This window comes from Tenrec ecaudatus, chromosome 18 (assembly GCF_050624435.1).
Source record: "Tenrec ecaudatus isolate mTenEca1 chromosome 18, mTenEca1.hap1, whole genome shotgun sequence".
In the NCBI taxonomy this organism is placed as follows: Eukaryota; Metazoa; Chordata; class Mammalia; order Afrosoricida; family Tenrecidae; genus Tenrec; species Tenrec ecaudatus.
Window position 1 is genome coordinate 35,929,332 of NC_134547.1, and position 27,325 is coordinate 35,956,656.

General features: G+C 41.6%; 1 long non-coding RNA gene and 1 pseudogene across 1 annotated transcript; one reads left to right on the forward strand and one right to left on the reverse strand.

Annotated features, from left to right (window-relative positions):
* LOC142431926 (uncharacterized) lies at nucleotides 1-25,487 on the reverse strand. Its single transcript, XR_012780859.1, has 3 exons — nucleotides 25,095-25,487; nucleotides 22,867-23,039; nucleotides 1-577 (listed from the first exon to the last, which is right to left on the reverse strand). It is a non-coding gene; the product is annotated as an uncharacterized LOC142431926 (long non-coding RNA).
* On the forward strand, nucleotides 2,153-2,231 carry LOC142432801 (U2 spliceosomal RNA; annotated as a pseudogene).
* Nucleotides 25,488-27,325: the final 1,838 nt, after the last annotated feature.

A 27,325-nucleotide genomic window follows, 5' to 3' on the forward strand; every position in this document is an offset into this window, starting at 1 on the left:
GTTAAAATTTCTCATTAAAATTTTTTACAAACTTTATCATTATTGTGAAAGTTATTTTTTCCACAAAAAACATTTTATTGGGAACTAACAGATGTCCTATCATTCCAAAGTTCAATCACATCAAGCAGTATTGTACAATTGCTACCACAGCTTAAAAATAATCTCTTCTTTCTTAAACTGCTTCTCAGCTCCCCTTGCCTCCCTCTCTTTCACTGTATGCCTCAGGACCCCTTATTCTACTTGTGTCTCTAGATATTCTTAACATTTAGGTATTTAAATTGATAAAGAACCAACAACATAAATTAACTATTGTATCTAATACAAGCCAAGATGAACGTCCAAAGATTTCAATATTTTAAACTTAGGGGAAAAAAACTAACACAAATTTATTTTAAAAACATGCACTAGAAACTTTAAGAAGTAGTCTTTAAGAAGTAGTAACTGGCAAAGTTTAAAAGGTGGCAAACTCTTAACAATTACCTGTAAAAAGAGATGATTTCTTTGAGTGTTTTACTTTTAAAAGTTTCCTATTAATAAATATGTAACCACAGGGACAAGACTTACATGCAACAGGAACCTGGAGAAAAAAGAAAAAAATTACAAATTTAATATTATTAAATGTCTCAAGTGCTTATATGGCTTCTTACATGAAGTTTGACAATAAATCACTTAAAGGTGGAAATCACATTTATAGTTAAACTTATCTCTTTACTACTTATTTTCCTAAAGTGTAACAGTATCCTCCACATAGTAAATGATTATTGTTGTCACTGTTGTTAAGTGCCATCAAGTCAGTTCTGGCTCAAAGCAATCCAATGTACAACAAAATGAAACACTGTGTGGTCCTGTGCCATCCTCACAATTATTGTTTGAGTTCATTGTTGAAACCATGGTGTCAATCTATCTTAGTATATATTAATGTGACTAGCCAGGGGAAGAATTTGAAGGATGTGAAAAATATTTCCTAAAATATCAGTCCAAGAATAGATTGTAAATGGATTAGACTAAGATGTATAAACATATGCTTTCTTTTCTCTAGGCAGGATTGATTAGGAAATAATTGCATTATCCTCACGATAAAATGCTGGTGAAAGGAATATGAGGGGCTACAAACAGTTGATGGAAAAATGTAAATACTAGAAAGTGGAATTTTTCCACGGAATTTTTCTATGAACTTTTAAAATCGTATATATATATATATATTTTCTAAGTACATTTGACCAACATTTCAAAGGGGATAGTAGAGAAGACAAACCCCCAAAAGCAGGGGTGGTGAGGGATCAAACTGATTACTGGTTATAAAGCAGATAGAATTGAAAATTACTTTCCTGTTATTTGTCTTTCCTTAATGGCTAATGAAGTAGAACATCTTTCCATGTGCTTATTTTGCCATCTACATAACTACTTTGTTGAAAGATTAAAACATCTGTCTGTTTTTAAATTATATCTATATTTTAAATATTAAGTTCTGAGAGTCCCTGATAGTCAAGGAGGATCCCTGGTGATGCTGTGGTTACACGCTGGGCTGCGTCCAGTGGGCAGTCCTGCAGGAGAAATACTGGGACTTACTTCTACTCCATAAAGTTACCGTCTTGGAAACCCACAGGGGGAGCCATGAGGCAGTCGTGATTTCATGGCAGTGGTAGTTTTTATATTCAAGGAGAATTTGAAAAGTTAGTGAAAACATTCTATTACCTTTTAATGCCATTTTTTCATCAACTTTTTAAGTCCTTTATATTCTGGCTACAAGTTCTATCAGATATATGCTTTGCAAAGTTTTTCTCCGTCTATGGCTTCCTTTCATTGTTTTAACAGTGACTTTCACAAAGCAGAAGTTCCCCTTTTTTTAGAAGTTCCCTCTTTATGAAGCCAAATTAGCCTCTTTTTTGAGATATTTTTAGTGTCATAACTAAAACATTTGCCTAGCATGAGGTCACAAAGACTTTTCTGTGACTCAATTGAAAGTAAATGTATAGAAAATAATGATGGCAACATATACTTGATACAACTGATGTATAGACTATTAAAAGAGCTGTAAGAGCTCCCAGTAAAATATTTTAATTAAAATAAACAAATAAATTAAATTTTAATTTAAAAAATACTTTTCTGTATTTTCTTCTCAAAATTTTATCATTTAAAAAATCTTAACTACATCGCTTCTCGGCCTTTTGGCTAAGATCAAGTGTAGTAAAAAATCTTAACTTAGGTCTATGATTCATCTTGAAATATTTACCTCAGAAGACTTCAAAATACATGTGGAAAATGGAATTGAAAGATAATGGAATTTTTCGGTTAACTTTTTGAAGCCCTTGGTCCAGGTAAGAATCAAAGCTTCTGTGTCTGCGTGTGTTTAAAATATGGATATGCAATTGTTCCACCATCATGTGTGTGGTCATTTCTTTTAGAAGAATTAATGCCAGACTAGTCCCAAGAAGTTGGAGATTAAAGATGTCCCAAATGTCCAACTCTTCACAAGATTCTATTGTGCTCTATTCTTTGCCCACTCCACTTCTCCCATGAGTATATTCCCTCACATCCCAGGGTTCTGGGATTTGCTGCAATGTTCCACAGAAACATGGGTACTGTTCAGGTCCAGATCTAATAGGCAGGCAGAGGGGCACTATGTACAGGATTCAGAGCCAGAGGCCAAAATGTCCAAAAGTCACAGCAGGTCTTCTTATTTCTACCAAAGCTCAGTCAAGAAATAAGTCATATGGCTTTCCTGTTGAGGTGATATGTGTTGGAACCAGTATATATATACACCACACCAAGGATAGTTTCTTTTTCTTTTTTTTTATCACTTTATTGGGGGTTCATATAGCTCTTTTCATAATCCACACATTCATTGTGTCAAGCATATTTTACATATGCTGCCATTATCAGTTTTTAAACATTTTCCTTTTATTTGAGCCCTTGGTATACTTTTTCCCCTCCCTCCCTCATGAACCCTTGATAATTTATAAATTATTATTATTTTTATGTCTTACACTGACTGATATCTCCCTCCACCCACTTTTCTGTTGTTCGCCCCCCTGGGAGGGGATTATATGTAGATCATTGTGTTTGGTTTCCCCTTCTCCCTGCTTCCCCATACTCTCCTGGTGTCCCTACCTACTCTCATTATTGCTCCTGAGGGGTTTATCTGTCCTGGAGTCCCTGTGTTTCCAGCTCTTATCTGTACCAGTGTACATGCTCTGGTCTAGCCGGATTTGTAAGGAAGAACTGGGGTCATGATAGGGAGGTGAAGGGGAGGAAGCATTAAAGAACTAGAGGAAAGTTGTATGTTTCATCATTGCTATACTGCACCCTGACTGGCTCGTCTCTTCCTTTTGACCCTTCTGTAAGGGATGCCCAATTTTCTACAGATGGGCTTTGGGTCTCCACTCCACACTCCCCCTCATTCACATTGATAAGGTTTTTTTTGTCCCAGGTCTTTGATGCCTGCTATCTGATCCCATTGACACCTCATGATCACACAGCACCCATTTTGTCTTCAGCGATTGTGTCCGGAAGGTGAGCATCACAGAATGCCAAGTTATTAGAACAAAGTGTTCTTGCATTGAGGGAGTACTTGAGTAGAGGCCCAATGTCTGTCTGCTACCTTAATACTTAACATATAAATATATGTACATAGATCTATTTTCCTATTGTTAGATATTAATGTATTTACATATGTACATGCCTGTAGTTAGACCTCTATACATGCCCTTTGTCTCCTAGTTCTTTCCTCTACTTCCTTTTACTTTCTTCTTGTCCCACCCACTATTATGTTTCGGCTTTCATTCAGGTTTCAGTAATTCCTCTCGGTTACATTGCCCTTAAATAAGCCCCACCAGGCATTCTATACCCTTCTTGCCATCGATTTTATATCACTTGTTGTTCTTTTGTCCCTGGGTTGGTTGACACCTCCTTTCCTTTCCCCCGCCCATCTCCCATGTTCCCCTAGAACCGCCGGCCCAAGCCCAATGTTTTCTCTCCAGATTGTTTATCCCGCCTATCTTATCTAGATAGACATGCAGACACTAATAAGTACAAAAACAAGGCAGAGCAATACAAAACAATGACAAAAAAAAAAAAAAGTCTGTAAGTAGTTCCAGGTCTTTTGTTGACCTTTAGGCGTGTTTTCCAGTAGAGTCTGATGGTGTGCAACACCCTGGCCCTAAAGTCTAATTTTGGTATTCCTTGGGGACTTCATTGCTTTGCTCCCTTTGATGCTCTGTTGCATGCCTTTAACATTTTGCCCCGGTGTATTGGGGTCAGATCGGGCACAACTCCTGCAATGTGTCAGTGTTGTCCCCACGTTGTGCTATGGGTCAGTGAGGGACATGTCGTGTCTATCTCATGGTGGGATTGGCCCTATGATCCTCTCTGAACTGGCTGCTCTGAGCAGGAATATTGTCCTCGGGGCTTGGTGGGCCAGGATGTGTTCCACTCTCTCTCTTTCTCTCTTCATTTGCTCTTGTGTACTCTGATGAGATGTCCCCCTCTCCCTGAACTATAGCTTCAGTGCTCTGAAGTGAATTCTTCTGGGGAGAGAGGGGTGAGTGTCCATGTAGATGGGATTGGGGCCAGCCGCAAAGGGTATTTTCTTAAGTCACACTCTCTACTAAGGTAAAATCAAAGATGCCCCTCAAGAAACAAAGGTTCATACATTCCACTAAAGTTGGGTCTTAATCCTACCCTATTCCTGTCTATTATTTTTCTTCCTGTCTATTATAATAGAGAATGTCCTCCAAAACCTGTGGGATTATAGCCACAGGTTTATCAAGTCCAGAATTATACCATGTGAGAAATGACAGCTAAAATGGTCATATTAATGGATTATAACTCAGTTTGTTGTGGGGAAAATTTCCCTGTGGCAATTGTCTACTGTTAGAGAAGAGATGAACCCCACATACAAATTTTGGTTTAAATACTAAAAAAGATAATGCTTGCATGTACCAAAAGGATAAGAAAAGACTTTCATAATGAGGCTTCATGGAGCAAGCCAGGCAGATTGCCAAGCAGGTTTTAAAATGTCTTGAGAATAAGGAGATGAGACTAGCCTGGGCTTTTTAAGGTGGATAGGGGTTGGAGTTAAGTAAAGCATCCTACAGCCTGCTGAAGCTTGTGTGATTTGAACTTCCTACCTAAAGAACATAACATTGAGGTTTTCTTATCTTGCCCAAATATAGGAGAGACTACGGGAATTCTCTCTTGGTTTGTGATCATTGAAATACACAAGGTTTTATTTAAATAAATTAAACTTGGCTAAGCAAAACCATAACGAGGCTGAGTGGTGTGGCAGGTAATGTATTAGGTTGCTAACTGAAGGCTAGCAGTTTGAACCATCTAGCTGCTGTATCATAGAAAGATGAGGTTTTCTGCTCCCATAAAGACAATACCTCAGCAATTGATCTATTCAATTCCATGATATGTAAATTATGTGACAATAAATCTGTTGGGGGGGGGAGATTTAAAACCTCAGAAACCCAGAGAGACAGTTCTATGAGATGCTATGCATCAGAATTAACTCCATGGTCCTGGGGTGTTTAAGGATAGTAAAGGACTAAAAGTGTTGTTAAAGAATAGACACTTTGTTCAAGAGCTTAGCACTGTGTATTTTGAAACGTGAAATCATTGCCATGGTTACTATCAATCATGTCTGAATACCAAAAAGGTTAAAAAGTATCTAGTGGAGCCTTGATTTTGGCTTTAGTATATGCAGACATGCATGGGTTTGTCTCATTGAGTATCTGTGAGCTAAGAAATTTCCAAAATCATTTCCTCCAAACAGAGGCAGTCTTGGGAAATAAGTTGTTGCTGCCATTAGCCTGATGAAACAGGCAGACCATTGGCAATGGTCCAACAATCATTAAAAATATGCAGATGGTCGGATAGTGTCTGGCTATTAAAAGATATAGCATTTGGGGTCTCAGAGGCTTGAAGTTAAACAAACAGGGAAGCAAATAAGCCTACATGGAAGAGGCACACCAGCCTGTGTGATCATGAGGTGTCAATGGGATCAGGTATCAAAAGATTCAAAACAAACAATTATATCTATGTGAAAGAGGGGGGCTAAAGTAGACACTCAAAGCCCATCTGTAGACAATTGGACACCACCCCCCAAAGGGTTACAATTCAACCAGGGTGCAATATAGTACTAACAGAATACACATCATTCCTTTAGTTCCTGAAAACTTCGTCTCCCCACCCCCACTACCATGACTCAGTTCTACCTTATAAATCTGACTAGACCGGAGAACACACATTGGTACAGATAAGAGCTCTCAACACATGGAATTCAGGACAGATAAAACCCTCAACAGTAGTGGCAGCAGCTGGGGCAGGGGGGGAGAAAGAAGGAACCCATTACAAGGTTGGATATATAGCACCACCACCACCACCCCACAGGTAGACGAATAACAGAAAGGTGCATGAAGGGAGACAACAGACAGTGTAAGGCACAAAAGAACTATAATAATATATAATTGGGAGAACAACAAGTGATCCAAAATCAGTGGCAAGGAGGATGTGAAAGGCCTGGTAGGGATTCAGCAAGGGCAATGTAACCGAGAGAAATTTCTGAAACCCAAATGAAGGCTGAGCATGATAGTGGGACAAGAGAAAAGTAAAAGGAAATAGAGGAAAGAACTAGGTGATAAAGGGTATTTATAGAGGTCTAAAGACTGGAATGTACATATGTAAATATATTTATATGAGTGTAGGGAAACAGATATATGTGCATATAGTTATAGGTTTAGTATTAAGGCAGCAGATGGACATTGGGCCTCCACTCAAGCATATACTCAATGCAAGAACACATTGTTCTATTAAATTGCCATTCCAGGATGGACACCTTTCTGACATGATTGCTGAAGCAAAATGTGTGCATAAGCAAATGTGGTGAAGAAAGCTGATGGTGTCCGGCTATCAAAAGATATAGCATCTCGGTTCTTAAAGGCCATCTAGCTGAGAAGCATCAAAGCCCACATGGAAGAAGCACACCAGCCTGTCTGACCACGAGGTGTAGAAGGGACCAGTTATCAGACATCAAAGAATTAAAAAATCCCATCAGTGGGTGCCCACCTTCCTGATACGATCAATGAACACAAATGTGTGCATAAGCAAATGTGGTGAAGAAAGCTGATGGCGCCCGACTATCAAAAGATATAGCATCTGGAATCTTAAAGGCTTGAAAATAAAGAAGCGGCCATCTAGCTGAGAAGCAACAAAGCCCACATGGAAGAAGCACACCAGCCTGTGTGACCATGAGCTGTCAAAGGGATCAGGTATAAAGCATCAAAGACAAAAAATCATATCATTATATATGTGGGTGAATGCAGACTCAAAGCCCATCAGTAGGCAATTAGACACCCCCTTACTGAAGGGTTGTGGAGAGGGGATGAGCCAGTCAGGGTGCAGTGTAGCAACGATGAAAAATATAACTTTCCTATAGTTCTTAAATGCTTCCTCCCCCCACTATCATGATCCCAATTCTACCTTACAAATCTGGCTAGACCAGAGGATGTCCATTGGTACAGATAGCAACTGAAAACACAGGGAATCCAGGAGAGATGACTTCTACAGGACCAGTGGTGAGAGTGGCTATGTCTGGAGGGTGGAAGGAATGTGGGGTAGAAAGGGGAAACCGGTTACAGGAATCTACGTATAGCCTCCTCCCTGGGGGATGGACAGCAGAGAAGAGGGCAGGAGGAGGCTTCGGACAGTGTAACATATGACAAAATAACAATAATTTATGAATTATGAAGGGTTCATGAGGTTGGGGAGTGGGGAGGGAAGGGGATAATGGGCAACCGATATTAAGGGCTCAAGTAGAAGGCAAATGTTTTGAGAATGATGATGGCAACAAATGTACATAAGTGCTTGACACAATGGATGGATGTATGGATTGTGATAAGAATTGTATGAGCCCCAAATAAAATGATTTTTTAAAATAAATAATATATAATTGATAAAGGTTTCAGGAGGATGGGAGCGTGGGGGAGGGAGGGGAAAACAGACTCAAATAGAAAGTGTTTTCAAAATGTTGACGGCAACATAAGTACAAGTGTGCTTAAAACCATTGAATGAAATCTTTTTTTTTCCTTTTTTTATTTTTTTATTTTAACAATTTATTGGGGTGATACAATTCTTTTCACAGTTCATACATATACATACATCAATTGTATAAAGCACATCTGTACAGTCTTTGCTCTAATCATTTTTTTCTCTTTTCTTCTTTTACATTTTATTAGGGACTCAAACAACTCTTATCACAATCCATACATATACATACATCAATTGTATAAAGCACATCCATACATTCCCTGCCCCAATCATTCTGAAAGCATTTGCTCTCCACTTAAGCCCCTTGCATCAGGTCCTCTTTTTATTTCCCCCTCCCTCCCCATTCCCCCCTCCCTCATATGCCCTTGGTAATTTATACATCGTTATTTTGTCATATCTTGCCCTATCCGGAGTCTCCCTTCCCCCCTTCTCTGCTGTCCCTCTCCCAGGGAAGAGGTCACATGTGGATCCTTGTAATCAGTTCCCCCTTTCCAACCCACTCACCCTCCACTCTCCCAGCATCGTCCCTCACACCCTTGGTCCTGAAGGTATCATCCACCCTGGATTCCCTGTACCTCCAACCCTCATATGTACCAGTGTACAGCCTCTGTCCTATCCAGCCCTGCAAGGTAGAATTCGGATCATGGTAGTTGGGGGGAGGAAGCATCCAGGATTCGGGGGAAAGCTGTGTTCTTCATCGATACTACCTCACACCCTAATTAACCCATCTCCTCTCCTAAACCCCTCTATGAGGGGATCTCCATTGGCCGACACTTGGGCCTTGGGTCTCAACTCTGCACTTCCCCCTTCATTTAATATGATATATATACATATATACACATACATATATACATATACACATACATACACACACTTATATCTTTTTTTTTTTGCATGATGCCTTATACCTGGTCCCTTGGGCACCTCGTGATCGCACTGGCCGGTGTGCTTCTTCCATGTGGGCTTATTTGCTTCTGAGCTAGATGGCCGCTTGTTCACTTTCAAGCCTTTAAGACCCCAGACACTATCTCTTTTGATAGCCGGGCACCATCAGCTTTCTTCACCACATTTGCTTATGCACCCATTTGTCTTCAGCGATCCTATCATGGAGGTGTGCAGTCAATTATATGATTTTTTGTTCTTTGATGCCTAGTAATTGATCCCTTTGGGACCACTCGATCACACAGGCTGGTGTGTTCTTCCATGTGGACTTTGTTGCTTCTGAGCTAGATGGCCGCTTGTTTATCTTCAAGCCTTTAAGACCCCAGTCACTATCTCTTTTGATAGCCAGGCACCATCAGCTTTCTTCACCACATTTACTTGTTCACCCACTTTGGCTCCAGCCGTGGTGTCGGGAGAGTGAGCATCATAGAGTTCCAATTTAATAAAAGAAGGTATTCATGCATTGAGGGAGTGTTTGAGTAGAGGCCCAAGGTCCTTCCGCCACCACAGCCTGGCCCACCAGGCCGTGATGATGATGTTCCTGAGTAGAGCAGCCAGTCCACAGAGAGAACAACATGGCTGGCCCTACTATGAGACATGATGCCCCCCAGTGACTAAGGGCGATACAGGGGACAGCACCGGAGACACAGTGTGGGAATTGCACCTGACCTGATCCCACCACACTGAGGCAAATCACTGGGGGCGTGCAGCGGAACAGCAAGGGAATGGAGTGGCAAGGTCCCCAGGGAATGCTGAAAGTGGAATTTGGGGCCAGGGCGTGGTGCCCCAACAGACTGGACTGGAAAACGCTCCTAAGGGCCAGCAAACGATCCCTGAACTAACTACAAGCTTTTCTCTTGTGAACTGTTTTGTTCTGTTCTTTTTCAGTGGTTTGTTTTTGTTGTTTTGTTGTCTGGTTGTATACTGTTGCTTTGTTTTCCTCTGTCTAGTTTTCGTGCATGTTAGTGACTCCACAGGTCTGTCTGAATAGGACAGGCTGGATGAACTATCTGGAGGAAAAACAACGGGACCGACAGTTCCGGGGGGACTTGGGGTGGGGGGGTAGGGGGGGTAAGGAAGTGGTGTTAACAAACCAAGGGACAAGGGAAAAACATGGGACCCCAAATGGTAGAGAAGGGGGAGTGGCAGGCCTGGTGGGAAATGATCAAGGGTAAGGTTGCTTAGAGAAGAGGTATACTCTAGCCCAGGTGGCGATGAAGCATGGTAGTAGGGCAGGAGGAAGGTCAAGGGAGATGGAGGAAAGAGCTAGGAGTCAAAGGGCATTCATGGAGGTCTAGACAAAGACATGTACATGCAAATATATATAGGAGGATGGGGAAATAGATCTATGTGTCTATATTTATAGGTCAAGAATGAAATCTTTTTTAAAGTGCAAATGGAACAGCATGAAATTTGGGCAATTGCCTTGACTCCTGAATTCTGCCCTTGAATTGGGAATGTCCAGATCAAAGCAGTAAATTTGAGATCTATCATGTGTATGGTGATATGCGTAAACTATACATTCCCTTGGCTATTCACTAAATTAGTCACAAAGGGTTTTTCAGGTAACCCAGGGGTCCAGAAGATGGGTGAGCTCTTCTACTACCATTAACACTTCCCAAAGGGCTTAGGGAACTAAGACTATGGAGTTAAAGGAAAAGGCAATAGTTCCAATGGTTAAGATACAGTATACTTTCTTAACCTCTATTTTGATAGCAGTGGGCTTGTTTTTTATTTGGAAACACCTCAAATTATATGAGTATCCTGTTTAAATTAAGAATTACCACCAGATATACTGGTATAAAGCAAATTCATTGGCCTTGAGTCAACACCCCAACTCAGCGACCCTATAGGACAAGATAGAATGGTCATGAGTTTCCAAGACTGTAACTCTTTATAGTAGAAACCCCAGTCATTCTCCAATAGAGCAAAGGCTGATTTCAAATTGGTGACACTGCAGTTAGCCCAACAAGTAACAACTAGACCTCTAGGGCTCCTGTCATACATGTAATAAAACCAAACTCACTGCCATCAAGTCAATTCTGACTCATGGCAATTCTATAGTGCTGGCTAAAACAGCCTCTGTGGGTTTCTGAGACTGTAACTATCTCTTCACAAAAGTAGAAAGCCTCATCTTTCTCCCATGGAGTGGCTAGTGGTTTCAAACTGCTGATCACACGGTTAGCAGCCCAACATGTAACCCCAATATTAAAGCCTTGAAGGTTTAATAATTGGTGAATTTTTAAATATGTTTTTATTCTTATTGCTAAATCCAAAAAGTACATATTAAGCAGCTTTTCTGAACTTGGTTTTCACTTCACATTATTACATATTTCAACATCACCTTACTACTCTAAGAGTTGTATGCAGTGCCTCTTACCTGCAGACTGTAATCTTTTCCTTTTTCTTTTTGAACACAAAGTATACATATTACAACACATTTGCTCTTTCAACAATTTTTATATATACAATCCAGTGACATTAATTCAGTAAAAATTAATTCAGTCAACATGTTGTATAGTCAGAACCATTTTCCATTTCAAAAATTTCCCATCACCCTTAATACAGGTTTAGTAGAGTCCTCCTTTCTCCTTGATAAACCCAATAAACTTCCTTACTCTAAATACACCTTCTCCTCACTTTAGACTACCTCGCCATCAGGCTTTTTGCACTAACAGTAGTAAAATATCTATCCAATTATTTTGCACATTGACATCTGTCAGTAGTAACAGCTGAGACATGAGGTGAGGGGAATGATAGCTGTGATGGTTAAGGTCATATGACAATTTGGTTGGACCATGATTCTCATTGGTTTGATAGTTATGTAATGATGTAATTTGGCAGTTAGGTAATTATTTAATCATTTTCCACTTTCACATAACACCATTTCACATAATGGTGAATAATTGATAAGTGAAAAGAGGATGTGTTTTATTTAACTAGGATCTTACATTATTTGTCCTTATGTAACTATTGCCCTCAGCAAAATGATTTCAAGGTTCATCCATGTTGTATAATAGATCAAGACTTCATTTCTATTCAAGGCTGATATATACTATTCCATTGTATATCACATTTTATTTTACTTAGCCACTCATCTGTTGGTGAACATTTATTTCCCACTGCTCTCCATTGTGAATATAATTATTTTTATTTAAGAAGGCTTAAAAAAGCTCATGGAAAATAGAATTAAGAAGATAATGGTGTTTTTCCGTGAGCTTTTTGAAGCCCTCCTGAATATCTATGATTAGAATTGCTAGATCATATGGTAATTCTAAATTTAAATTTTTTAGGTACTTCCTAACTGTTTTCTTCAGTGGCTGTATCACTTATTAGCAATGTATGAGGGTTCCAATTTTTCAAAATCCTCCACAATACCTGATGGTTTCCATTGTATTTAATCATAGCCGTATCAGTAAGTATAAAGTAATATCTCAATGTGGTTTGATTTGCATTATTAAGGTAGAGGAGCCCTGTCCTATAGGGTCACTATTATTTGGCATTGACTCAATGGCAGTGAATTGGATTCATTTTAGAATGACTAAGGTTATAAGTAGATCTGGTAGTGACTATACATTGGGCTGCTAACCATGAAATCAGAAATTTGAAACCACTAGTCACTGCTCAGGAGAAAGACAGGGCTTTCTACTCCCATAGAGTTAGGCTTAGAGCAAGTGTGGTGAAGAAGGCTGATGGTGCCTGGCTACTGAGAGATATAGCATTTGGGGACGGCTTGACAGCAAACAGGCAGCCATCTAGCCCAGAAGCAACAAAGCCCACATGGAAGCAGCACACCAACATGGGTGATCGTGAAGGGCAGAGGAGACCAGGTCTCAAACAACAAAGGCAGAGGGGGGGGGCGGATCACATCACCGTGAATGAAGGGGAGTGTGTGATGGGGACCCAATGCCCATCGTAGACAGCTGGACATCCCTTGCAGAGGGGTAGTGGGGAGGAGATGAGTCACTCAGGGTTCAGTGTAGCAACAATGAAATTCAAAACCTTCCTCTAGTTCCTGAACCCTTCCTTCCCTCCCAATTATCATGACCCCAATTCTACCTTGCGGACCTGGTTATACCAGAGGATATACAGCGGTGCAGTAGGGATCTGGAAACACAGGGAATCTAGGACAGATGAAGCCCTCAACACCAGCGGTGGGAGTGGTGACACCGGGAGGGAAGGGGGTGTAGAAAGGGAGAACGGATCTTGGAGATCTATGTGTAACCTCCTCTATGGGAGATGGGCAATGGGAAAGTGGGTGAGGGGAGACGCCGGGCAGTGTAAGATAAGATAAAATAATTATTTATAAACTATTAAGGGACCAGGGGAGCGGGAAGGGAGGAGGAGGGGGAAAAAAAAGGAAACCAAGCTGATTCCAGGAACCCAAGTGGAAGACGAATTTTGAGAATGACGAGTGCAACGAATGTATAAGGGTGCTTTGCTCAATTGATGTATGTATGGATTGTGATAAGAGTTGTATGATCCCCAATAAAAAGATTTATTAATTTTTTAAAAAGTTAGTCTTAGAAACTCACATGGGCAGGTCTATAGGATAGAACTTCCAATAGGGTCACTATTAGTCAGAATAAACTTGGAAGCAGTGAGTTTTGGGTTTAGAATGACTAAGGTCAAGAGCCTTGGTGACATAATGGGTTTGAACTTACCTGCACTCCTTAAGACAAGGCTTTCTGCTCTTTTAAAAAATTATAGCATTGGAAATCCAGAGGCAGTTCTACTCTGTCCCAAAGAGTCACTATGAGTCAGAAATAGACTGGTTGGCAGTAAGCTAAGCTAGTTAGAATAACTAAGATCAGTGATTCACACCCACTGGCTGCTCTACAGTAGAAATATGAGGCAATCTGCTCCTATAAAAATTTACAGTCTCAGAAACTCTATATGAGAGAGCAAACTCACTGGCATTAGGTCAATTCCAACTCCCAGCAACCCTGAAGACATAATAGAAATGCCCATGAGTTCCCAAAGCCATAAATCTTTAAGGGAACAGAAAGCTTCATCTTTCTCCCATGAGCAGCTGGTGAGTTTGAACCCCTGATCTTGTGATGAGCAGTCCAATATAGGATCTACTACATCACTATATACATACAGATGCTAAAAGCTCAAATTGACTCAATGTCAGTGGGTTTGGGCTCTTGTATAGCTAATGAGATAGTTTACTGTGCCAGCCTGGCTGATAAACACATGTGGGATTAATTGAAGGAGGGAGAGATAAATGGCTCAGTGAGCCTTGCCTTTCTTGTCTACTGCTCTTTGATCATCGGACCAGTGTGCAGCTGCCTTACTTGTTCTGTGCCTCAATTTGCAAGCTACACTACCTGTAGGACACCTAGCCTGTGAACTTTGTCGCTGTAATTTGAGATCCCTTTAAGTCTTGCCTCGCCAGAGAATTGGAATGTAAGTCTCTGGAGCTGGGGACTGATGGTTGGTGACCTGGCGACGGTTAGTGACCTGCCTTGCTGTTTGCTGCCTGTGCTGGGATAGCCTAGCTCACTCTACAGAGGACTACCTGGCCGTCGGCCCTCAAGACTTGAAGGACTGCCAGTGTCTCACAACTCTCTCACAGCAGTGTGTTGCACTGAGCTATTTGTACTGCTTTATAATTTAACAGTTCATTTCTTGTATTATATATCTATCTGTATATAATTTAACAGTTCATTTCTTGTGTTATATATCTATCTTTATAAATGTGTGTGTGTGTGTGTGTGTGTGTAATTATCAGCAATCTGGTTTTATCTCTCTAGAGAACCCTGTCTAAAGAAAGAAAATCTGATGGCAGCTGTGTAAAGTCTGGTAGTTCAAACCCACCAACTGCTCCACAAAACAAAGTTTTAGCAGTCTGGTTCCATTAAGATTACAGACCTGGCTACTGCTCGGAGCAGACAATGCACAGAGAGGACCATTGGGCTGACCCCACCATGAGACATGACGTCCCTTACTAAACCATAGCACTATGGGGTTAACACTGGACAGAGTGCAGGAATTGTGCACAATCTGATCCCATCACACTGGGTGAAACATTAAGGGCATGAAACAAAGCAGCAAGGGGAGCAAAGTGATGAATCCCCAGAGAATACCAAAAATAGACTCTGGAGACAGAGGGTGGCACCCCATCAGACTCGACTAGAAAACACTTGTAAAGGCCAACAAACAGACCTTGAACAATTTATAGGCTTTTTTGTTTTTGTGGTTTTGGTTTTGTTTTGTTGTTGTTTTATTGGTTTTGACTTTCTTTGTTGTTTTGTTTGGCTTTGCCTGGTTTGGGTGTTTATTAATGTCTCTGCATGTCTATTAGATAAGATAGGTGGAATAAACAATTTGGAGAGGAAAAGAACAGGACCAATGCTTCCGGGGAGATATGGGAGAAGGGGAGGTAGGAGAAAGAAAGTGGGGTGGGGGGACCAACCCAGGGAAAAAGGAGCAAAAAGTGAACTAAAATCAATGGCGAAAAGGGCATAGGATGCCTAGTGGGGCTTAATAAAGGGCAATGTAGCAGCCAGGAATTACTAAACCCGAATGAAGGCCTAACATGATGGTGGGACAAGAGGAAAGTAAAAGGAAATAGAGGAAAAAACCAGGAGGCAAAGGACATTTATAGAGGTCTAAATACAGACATGTACATATGTAAATATATAATGTGAGGGGAATAGAACTAGGTACCCATATCCATATAAGAATTAAGGTAGCAGATGGACATTGGACCTCGACTCAAGTTCTCCCTCAACGCAAGAACACTTTGTTCTAATAATCCAGCATTCCGTGATGCTCACCTTCCCAACATAATTGCTGAAGACAAAATGGGTGCAAAAGCAAATGTGATAAAAGCTGATGGTGCCTGGCTATTAAAAGATATAGAATCTGGGGTCTTAAAGGCTTGAATATAGATAAAGTGGCCATCTAGCTGAGAAGTAACAAAGCCCACAGGGAAGAAGCACACCAGCCTGTGTGATCATGATGTATCGATGGGATTAGGTATCAGGCATCTAAGACCCAGAACAAAATTATACCCAATGTGAATTGGGGGCAATGCCCATCTGTAGATAACTGGATATCCCTCACAAAGGGGTCACAGGGAAGAGATGAGACTGTCAGGGTGCAGGATAGCATTGATGAAACACACAACTTTCCTCTAGTTCTTTGGTGCTTCCTTCACCCCACTAGCATGACCTAAATTCTACCTTACAAATCTGATTAGACCAGAACATGCACACTACTACAGATAAGAGTCCACAACATAGGGAATCTAGGATAGATAAACCCCTCAGGGTCAACAAGAAGAGTAGAGATAACAGGAGGATTAGGGGAGGGGAGGGTGAGAAAGGGGGAATCTATAACAAGGATAAATCTATAACCCCCTCCCAGGGGGATGAACAACAGAAAAGTGGGTTAGGGGCAACGGAGGACTATGTAAGATATGAAAATAATAATCTATAACTTATCAAGGGTTCGTGAGGGAGGGCAGGCGGGGGAGGGAGGGGGAAGAGATGGGGAGCTGAAATCAAGGGCTCAAGTGGGAAGAGAATGCTTTGAAAATGATGAAAACATATGTGCAAATGTGCTTGACACACTGGATCAATGTATGAGTTGTGGTAAGATGTAAGAGCACCCAATAAAAGTATTTAACAATTTTTTAAAAGATCTACACATACACAAAGATTACAGACTTGACAAGGCAACCCTAGAAGGCAGCTCTACTCTGTTCTATAGGGTTGCTACAAGTGTAAGTTGACTCCACTTTTTAATGACTGACTGATGACATCTTTTCATGTGCTTGTTGACCATTTGTATTTCATCTTTGGTGAATTATCTACTCAAACATTTTGCCTATATTTTAAATTGTCTTTTCATTGGTAAATTTTAAGAATTCTTCACATGATCAGCAGATTAAACACTTTCAGATACTTGGCCTCACTTTCTCCAACTCTATTGGTGGTCTCCTCACTCTGTTGATCAATACCTTTATTGAATAAGAATTTATTATTTTGATGAAGCCCACTTTATCTTTTGTCCTATTTCTGGTGTCAAATCTAAGAACTCAGTTAAAAGCTAAGTGCTAAAACATTATCCCTATCTGCATGCCCACATCATATACAAAAACTACTTTAAGATGTATAAAAAAACCCAAATGTGAGACCCAAGACTATAAAAAAAACCCAGCATATCTGTAATACCCCACATGTTTTTAAAATCTGTTTAAGAATTTTTTTTATGTTTTGATTCTTCAATTTAGGGCCTCAATTCATTCTGAATTACCACTGCCACCGAATCAATTCAGATTTGTAGTATATCTATTGGGAAAAGTAGAACTGTCCCCTTTGGATTTCCAATACATCTTTATGGGAATAGACAGGTCATCTTCCTCTAGTTGGTGAGTTTAAACTACAGACCTTGCAGCTAGCAGTTCAACAAGTAACCCAGTAAGTAAAATAGGGAGCTTTTGCTCTACCACACCTGTCTCAAAATAACTGGTGTCTTGTATAGCAGGCTGATTCAACCTGTCATTTGCAGTAATACTTTCACTGATTCTATTGCTTTTCTAATGATTTTACAGTTATTTCTGTGCTCGTCTTTTGTGATTTCTCTCCTGGTAGCTTGGGTTTGGTTTGTCTTCCTTTTTTTATACTTCCTTAAGTTATAGGAAAGCGGTGCATCAGGGTTGTATCTTCTCACCATACTTATGCAACCTGCATGCTGAGCAAATAATTAGAGAAGCTGGATTGTATGAAGAATGTATCAGGATTGAAGGAAGGCTTATTAACAACCTGCATTATGCAGATGACCCAACTTGGCTAGCTGCAAGTGAGGAGGACTTGATGCATTTTTTAAAGATATAGGATTGTAGCCTTTAGCATAGATTACAACTCAAGGTAAAGAGGACCAAAATCCTCACAACTGGACCAATAGGTAACATCATGATAAATGGAAAAAAGGTTGAAGTTGCCAGACATTTTGTCTTGCTTCCTTTAATGCTCATGAAGCAGCTTGAGGCTGATGAAGCAGCAGCTAAAGGATCCGAAGACACATTATATGGGTTCCCAACCTTCCTAGTTCCACAACCCTTTGATACAGTTCCATGTTGTGGTCTTCTAACCATAAAATTATTTTTGTTGCTACTTCTTAACTGTAACCCTGTGAAAGGGTCATTCGACCCCCAAAGGGGTTGCAACCCACAGGTTGAGAACAGCTACATTAGATAAATTGTTGCCCAAGACCTCTTTAGAATATTGAAAAACAATATTACTTTGAGGACTAAAGTGCTTCTGACTCAAGTCACGGTATTTCCAATTGCCTCATACGCATGTGAAAGTTGGACACGGAACAAGGAAGACAAGAATTGATGCATCTGAATTGTGTTGCTGGAGAATACTGACAGTACCATAGATTGCTTGAAAGACAAACCGATCTGTCTTAGAAGTACGGCCACGGTGCTCCTTAGAGGCAAAGGCGCCAAGACTTCATCTTACATATTTTGGACATATATTGTCAGTAGAGACCAGGACCCAGAGAAAGACATCATGCTTAATAAAGTGAAGAGCAAAAAAGAGGAAGGCTCTCAACAAGATGGATTGACACAGAGGCTACAATAATGGGCTCAGACACAGAAATAATTGTGAGGATGGTGTAGGACCTAGCAGTGTTTCATTCTGTGGTGTATAGGGCCACTAACATGATGATACCTAACAAGTTGTAGGGCTAGGTTGTTTTAGAACCTTTTTCCTTCTTTTTAAGTTGTAATTCAATAGTTCAATCACATCAAAAAGAGTTGTACAAACATTACCATATCAATTTCATATTTTCTTACTTTTTGTATTCATTTTATTAGCTCCCTATTTCCCCCTAACCTCTCCTGGCATACCTCCATGAAATCATTAATCCAGTTACTGTCTCTATAGGTTTACCTATCCTAAATTTCATATACAGAAAAACATATCCCACGAGTGCAATGAATGTATAAGGGTGCTTTGCTCAATTGATATATGTATGGATTATGATAAGAGTTGTATGAGCCCCAATAAAAATGTATTAATAATTAAAAAAACATATCCCCCCCCCCGGAAAAAAAGCTAGCAACAATAACAAAACAGAGTAAATATTAAAAAGTAGTACAACTTTCACCTGGGTCAAAAGGTAGATTTTCCTTTGTTTTAATAATTGTATTGCTGGCTCAAACAACTCTTGTCACAATACACATATGCATCCATTGTGTCAAACACTTGCTGCCATCATCATTCTCAAAACATATTCTACTTGAGCCCTTGGTATCAGCTCATTTTCCCCCTCCCTTCCCTCCTCATGAACCCTTAATAATTTATAAATTGTTATTTGTTCATGTCTTATACTGTCCCATGTCTCCCTTCACCCATTTTTCTGTTGTCCGTCCCCCAGGGAGGGGGTTATATGTAGATCATTGTTATCAGTTTCCCCTTCCTGTTCCCACCTTTCCCTTACCCTCTTAGTATCGCTACTTTCATTATTGGTCCTGAGAGGTTTATCTGTCCTGATTCCTTGTGTTTCCAGCTCTTATCTGTACCAGTGTACATCCTCTGGTCTGCCCGGATTTGTAAAGTAGAATTGGGATCATGATAGTGGGGGGAGGAGGGGTAGCATTAAAGAGCTAGAGGAAAGTTGTATGTTTCATTACTGCTATACCGCATGGACTGGCTCCTCTTCTCCCTGCAACCCTTCTGTAAGCAGATGTCCACTTGCCTACAGATGGGCTTTAGGTCTCTACTCTGCACTCACAATGATATGATTTTTGTTCTTTTGATGGCTGATACCTGATCCTATCGACATCTTGAGATCACAGTGATTGATTATTTATTAAAGGCTTGTTTATCTTCAAGCCTTTAAGACCCCAGACACTGTATCTCACCCCCCCCCATGGGTAATTATATCTTCCTTCATTTTGCAATGCACAGTTCTGCACATGTAAATTATTTAATCGTTTTATCAGGGGCTCATACAATTCTTATCATAATCCATACATACATCAATTGTGTAAAGCACCTTTGTACATTCATTGCCCTCATCATTCTCAAAACATTTGCTCAATCCTCCTAAGCCCCTGGCATTAGCTCCTCATTTTTCCCCTCCCTCCTAGCTCCCTTCTCCCTCATGATCCCTTGATAATTTATAAATTATTTTGTCATATCTTGCCCTGTCGGACATCTCCCTTCATCTACTTTTCTGTTGCCCAACCCCCAGGTTGGAGGTCACATGTAGATCCTTGTAATCGGTTCCCCCTTTCTAACCCACCCTCCCGCTACACTCCCAGTATCGCCACTCACACCACTGGTCCTGAAAGGATCATCCGCCCTGGATTCCCTGCCTTTCCAGTTCCTATTTGTACCAGCAGACGCGATATCTTTTGATAGCCTGGCACCATCAATTTTAATCACATTTGCTTATGCACGCGCTTTTTTTTTTTCAGCGATTGTGTCGGGAAGGGGAGCATCATGGAATGCCAGTTTAATAGAACAGTGTTCTTGCACTGAGGGAGTACTTGAGTAGAGGCCCAATGTCCACCTGCTACCTTAATACTAAACATAAATATATGCACATACATCTATTTCCATCATCATATATAAATATATTTACATATGTACATGGTCTGTATTTAGATCTCTATAAATGCCCTTTGCCTCCTAAATCTTTCTTCTATTTCCTTTTATTTTCCTCTTGTATAACTATCATGTGAAGCCTTCCTTTCAGTTTCACTAATTCCTCTCGGTTACATTGCCCTTGATCAAGCCCTACCAGGCCTCCTACACCCTCCTCACCATCGATTTTAGATCATTTGTTGTTCCCATGTCCCTGAGTTTGTTAACACCCACTTCCTTTCCCTGCCTCCATGTCCCCCAGAAACTGTCGATCCTATTGTTTTCTCTTCCAGATTGTTTATCCCTCCTATCTTATCTAGATAGACCTGCAGTGATAATATGCACAAAAACAAGACAGAGCAAAGCAGAGCAATGAAAGAAAACCAAAAAACCCCATGACCAAAAAAAAAAAAAAGCCAGTAAATAGTTCAAGGTCTGTTTGATGACCTTTAGGCATGTTTTCTAGTCGAGTCTGATGGGATGCCACGCCCTGGCCACAAAGTCTATTTTTTGGAATTCCTTGGGGACTTCTTTGCTGTTCTGTTGAACACCCTTAGTGTTTTGCCTGTGTGTGGGGTCAGATCAGGCACAATTCCCACACTGTCTCCAGTAACACTATGGGTCAGTGAGGGATGTCATGTCTTGTAGTGGGGCCAGCCCTATGGTCCTCTCTGTGCATTGGTTGCTCTGATCAGGAACATCATATCATCCTCAGGATTTGGTGGACCAGAATATGCTCCACTCTCTCTTCTCCCCCCCGCCCTTCATTTGCTCCTGTGTGTTCTGATCAGACATGTCCCTCTTCCTGAACTGTTGTAGCTTCAGTGTGCTGTCCTCTGAAGTGAATTCTCCCTTGGGGAGGGTGGGGCTGTCCACAGAGTTGGGATTGGGTCCAGCCCCTTCTTTTTTAATGTAGATGTTTACTGCTTCCACTGTGTTGTGCTTTTGTTTTCATTTGATTCTAAGTAATCTTTTCATTGCCCTTTTTTATTCTTGACTATGAGTTGCTTAATAATGTAGAATTGAATTTCCATGTATTTGCATATTTTCCAGTTTTCTTTGGTTACTCACCTTTAGTTTGATTCATTTACAGTTGATCTTTGAACAACATGGAGTATAAGGCTGCTAATCCCCCTTACACAGTAAAAAAATCTTCATATAACTTCTGACATTTCAAAAGCCTACCACTGGAAGTCTTACTAACAACAGTTCATTAACAAATATTTTGTGTATATTATATAGTGCACTCATAAAAACCACAACAGACACCCCCGCCCCTGCATTTTCAATGAGATAAAAAGGTATTTTGCCAACTGGACATCCCCTTACCGAAGGGTCTCAGGGAGAGAGGAGCCAGTCAGGGTGCAGTGTAGCAATGATGAAACATACAACTTTCCTCTAGTTCTTTTTTTTTTTTCCTCTAGTTCTTTAATGCTTCCTCCCCCACACCCACACCCCTATCATGATCCCAATTCTACCTTACAAATCCAGCTAGACTAGAGAATGTACACTGGTACAGATAAGAACTGGAAACACAGTGAATCCAGGACAGATAAACCCCTCAGGACTAATAATGAGAGTAGTGATACTAGGAGGGGAAGGGAAGGTGGGGGAGAAAGGGAGAACTAATCACAATGATCTACATATAACGCCCTCCCTGGGGGATGGACAACAGAAAAGTGGGTAAAGGGAGACATCTGACAGGGTAAGACATCAAAAAATACTAATTTATAAATTATCAAGGGTTCGTGAAGGAGAGAGAGGTTAAAATGAGAAGCTGATATCAAGGACTCAAGTAGAAATAAAATGTTTTGAGAATGATGGCAACAAATGTATAAATGTGGTTGACACAATGGATGGATGTATGAATTGTGATAAGAGTTGTATGAGCCCCAAATAAAATGATTAAAAATTAATAATTTTTTTAAAAAGGTATTTTGTACAAAGTACAAGGTTTTAATCCTTACTGGCCAAGTTGAAGAAGCAGCTTCATGAATTTTCTTCTTTTACAGTGGTCCATACATCAGCTTCACTTACTTTGATATGACAGGCAACCACAGCGGCAGATTTCAGTCTACATATATCAAGCAATTCCATTTTTTTAAATGTCATGACTTTTTTCTGCATTTTCAGAGCACTACCAGCATCACTATAGGCAATTTGTATTGGTCCCATTGTTATTCAAGGTTTATGATATTGTACGAAACACAAAGAAAACTGAAAACTGAAAGAAATCACTTTTTACTAACATGCAATTTACCTGCTCAAAGAGATGATGTGCATCACATGGCGCTTTTTATAATGTCTGTGTGTAAGTGGACTCACACAGTTCAATCCCACATTGTTCAAGGATCAGCAATAACTCAGAGAAAATGTTTTGTATTAATTTATGGAGATTTGTTTTGTGATCTACCAGAGAATGGTCCATGTGCCCTGGAACAGAAAATACCTTGAACTGTTGTTGGGCAGAATGTTCGGAAGTTAGGTGTAGATGGTTTAAATGTCATTTACATTATTTCCTTATAGAACATCTTTCTAGGTTTTCTGGCTCATTGGTTTATTAAGTTTACAACTATTATTGTAGAGCTACCTGTCTTCCATTGTATCACTGTTTACTTGAAATATTTTGGGGTTCTAATATTATGTGCATATATTTTTGTAATGACTATTCAATGAAGAAGCCCTGGTGGCATAGGGGTTACACATTGGGGTGCTAACTACAGGGTAAACCGTTCAAAATCTCCAGCTGCTTCTTCAGAGAAAGATGAGGCTTTCTATTCCCATAAACAGCTACAGTCTCGGAAACCCACAGGGGCGGCTGTGTTCTGCCCTATAGAGTAGTTATAAGTTGGAATTGACTTGACAGTGAGGTTGGTTTTGTTTTTTTTTAGTTTTATATTTCATTGAATTGTCCTCTTCTATCATTATATAATGACCTTCTTTGTCTCATAAATACCTTAGTTTAAAGCCTACTTTTTGATTATCCACCCATCCCCACCTACCTCCAACTTTCTAGTGGTTATTTACTCCTAACATTTCCTGAAAGCCTTGAAAGGCATGTCCATGGGGACTGGGGAACATGTAATTTCCCAGGCACAGTTGCTCCTGTCGCCACAAGCTAGTTTCCTATGTTAGTTGAGCTATCATTTGAAGAGGCAGAGATAGCCGCTGAAATGTGGACGACCTTCATTCACCACAATTCCAATGCTGTCCAGTTTACATGGAATGCTCTGTCGGATATTCTTCTGCAGAGCTAAGCAAACGTCTGCCAAAATGGCATATTATGGGATTTAAATGTAAATGTCTAGCTGAACCCTAACTCAAACTCACTGCCGTTTAGTTGATGCCAACAGATAGCAACCCTATAGGACAGGGTAGAATTGCCCCCTGTGAGTTTCTGACACTAAATCTTTTCAGTGTACAAAGACCCAGTTTTCTCCAGCAGCGCGGCTGGTGGTTTTGAACTGCTGACCTTGGGATTGCAGCCCAATGCATAACCACTATATGGAAAATTAAAGAAATTAAATAATATGTAGTAGAAACGGCAAATTTAGGTTTGGGGGGTTTTTTTGCAAATTTATTTTTTAAAACCTTAAGAATAAACACCAATTTTTAAGAGGGGAACCTAGAAAAATATAACTCCTATAAGGGCTTAATGTTTGTTATTCACAGTCATCGAGTAGATTCCAACTCCTAGCGGCCCTATAGGACTGAGCAGAACTGTGGGTTTCCGAGGCTGTACAGCTTGAAGGGAGCAGAAAGCCTCCTTTTTCTTAAGTGTGGTGACAGGTGGGTTCACCTTGCTGGCCTTATAGTTGTCAGCCCAATATGCCACCAAGACTTTTGGTTTTGTTTTTAATAGGTTCATTGGCATACCATAAGCTTTTCTCAGTAGGGATCTATTAAGAATGTTAAGATTAAATCAAGTTACAAAAAAAGAAGAAACACTTTACATTGCAGCTCCTCTGTCACACTTAAGCAAGTGTTCAGGTTGCGGTTTGGAACAAGGCAGCCAGTTTGGGGTAGGGGTGGTCACCGTGCTCCTCTGAAACGGAACAAAGCCGCCCCCTTCGAGGGAGACCGGGCTTCTCCGGGCCAAGGGCCTGGGCTTTGGGCTTCGAGTACAGCACCCCGGGCATTCGAGCCGGGGCTCCGGGAACTGGAAGACGCAGGCCACTTGCGCGGCTGTCACCGGTCCCGGCAGCGGGTCCCCTCCCGCGCCGTCGGGTCACCGCAACGAGGGACTCGCCCGTCCGGCCGCAGCCCAGCGGACACCGGCCGGGCAGCGAGCGGCCGCGGGGCGTTTCCTGGCAACTCTCGGCGCAGCCTGCCCGGCTCCGGACTCTCACCCGGAGGAACTGCCCCCACGCTCCGCCGCCGGGACCCCGGCGACGGCGCCTTTCTGGAGCTAACGGCCCTCAGGCAACGTCCGCCCGGCCGCCCGCGCGCTGGCCCCTCCGCCTCGCGTGCTCGGCCCCCGGCGCCCACCTGTTGGTCGCACTCGGGGCATGACTTGGTGGCCATCTTCACTTTCTTGGCCCGAGTTGCAGACATCCTCCTCTCCCCTCGGCGGCGACGGCGGCAGCTCGGCTCCTCCCCTCGTGCCTCAGCAGCCGGGTCTCAGCCCGCCCCGTCCCCGCAGGTCGGACCCAGGCTCCGGTGGGCGCGCGCGTGCGCGAGCTCGCACGGAGCCTGCGTGCCGAGGGGGCGGGGCCGCGGCGCGCGCTCCCCACGCGGGCTTCCGCCCCACACGCCGACCGCGGGGATCTGCTCGGGAGCCTCCAGAGACCAGACCGCCTCGGAGGCTCCACTTGACAATGGCCAGCTTCTGAAGGGCAGCGCGAGGGCGGGGCTTGAGCGGGACTGCGGTGACGGGCGTCTCGCTCGACCAACGAAGTCACCGGAAGGGCGGTCGTTGTCCTGGGCACGCCCCTCGTGAGCGTGGAAGGGGCGGGGACAAATTAAACCGTTACACTCGAATTCGGCTTTTTCTCAAGAAATGTTAGCAAGTCTAATTAATGGGGAATTATATGAATATTTAAGAAAGCATCTTACCTAGTGCAAGGGGATTCAAAGTCCGTTTATTCAGTCAATATTTACCGAGGGCCCACAGTCAACAAATTTGAGTAAAATCTAGCTTTATGTAGTACATTATTAAATTATCTTTCGATGAAAAAATAGAAAACATAACTAATTTTTATGTAGAGATCTTCTTTTTTATTTAATAAATCTTTTTATTAGAGCTCATACAATTCTTTTTTTAATTTAATAAATCTTTTTATTGGGGCTCATACAACTCTTATCACAATCCATACATACATCAATTGAGTAAAGCACCCTTATATATTTGTTGCCCTCGTCATTCTCAAAATTCGCCTTCCACTTGGGTTCCTGGAATCAGCTCGGTTTCCTTTTTTCCCTTCCCCTCCCTCCCCGCTCCCCCTTCCCGCCCAACCCTTAATAGTTAATAAATTATTATTTTATCTTATCTTACACTGCCGGGCATCTCCCCTCACCCACCTCCCCGTTGCCCATGCCCCAGAGAGGAGGTTACACTGTAGATCCCCAAGATCGGTTCTCCCTTTCTACACTCACTTTCCTCTTCCCTCCCGCTGTCGCCACTCTCTCCGCTGGTCCTGAGGGGTTCATCATCCTAGATTCCCTGTGTTTCCAGATCCCTACTGCACTGCTGTACATCCTCTGGTCTAACCAGGTCCACAAGGTAGAGTTGGGATCATGATAATTGGGGGGCCGGGGGGAGGGGCGGGAGGAAGCATTCAAGAACTAGAGGAAGGTTTTGAGTTTCCCTCATTCATGGTGATGTGATTTTCCCCCCCTGCCTTTGTTGTTTGAAACCTGGTCCCCTCTGCCCTTCATGATCACACATGTTGGTGTGCTGCTTCCATGTGGGCTTTGTTGTTTCTGGGCTAGATGGCCGCTTGTTTACTTTCAAGCCTTTAAGTACCCCCACGCTATATCTCTCAATATCCGGGCACCATCAGCCTTCTTCATCAAACTTGCTTATGAACACCTTCGTCTTCAGCATTTATGTGAGGAAGGTGATCACACAATGATGATTTTTGTTCCTTGGTTTCTGCTACCTTGTCGGTTCAAGGGCTCTTCTTTTTGAAACAAATTCACTCTCCTAGCACATCAAATGAGTAAATATTTAGTAATAAAATTTCACAAAGATGCAATATTTTATTACTAATTCTTATTAAAATATGGAACATATAACATGTTAAACCTCTGCCCTTCCCAGTTTTTAACTTTCATTTTTGTCTTTTACTACCAGTAAATATGTTGTCCATCCTTGAATTAAAATATTAAGATCTTTAATAATACCAAAATACTCTGACTCCACTCACTCCCTCACTCACTCCACCCACTCACTCCATCCACTCACACCACTCACTCCACTCACTCGACCCACTCACTCACTCCACTCACTCACTCCACTCACTCACACCACTCACTCCACTCACTCACTCACTCACTCCACTCACTCACTCCACTCACTCCACTCACTCCACTCACTCACACCACTCACTCACTCACTCCACTCACTCCACTCACTCCACTCACTCCACTCACTCACACCACTCACTCCACTCACTCCACTCACTCACTCACTCACTCCACTCACTCACTCACTCTACTCACTCACTCCACTCACTCCACTCACTCACTCCACTCACTCCACTCACTCCACTCACTCA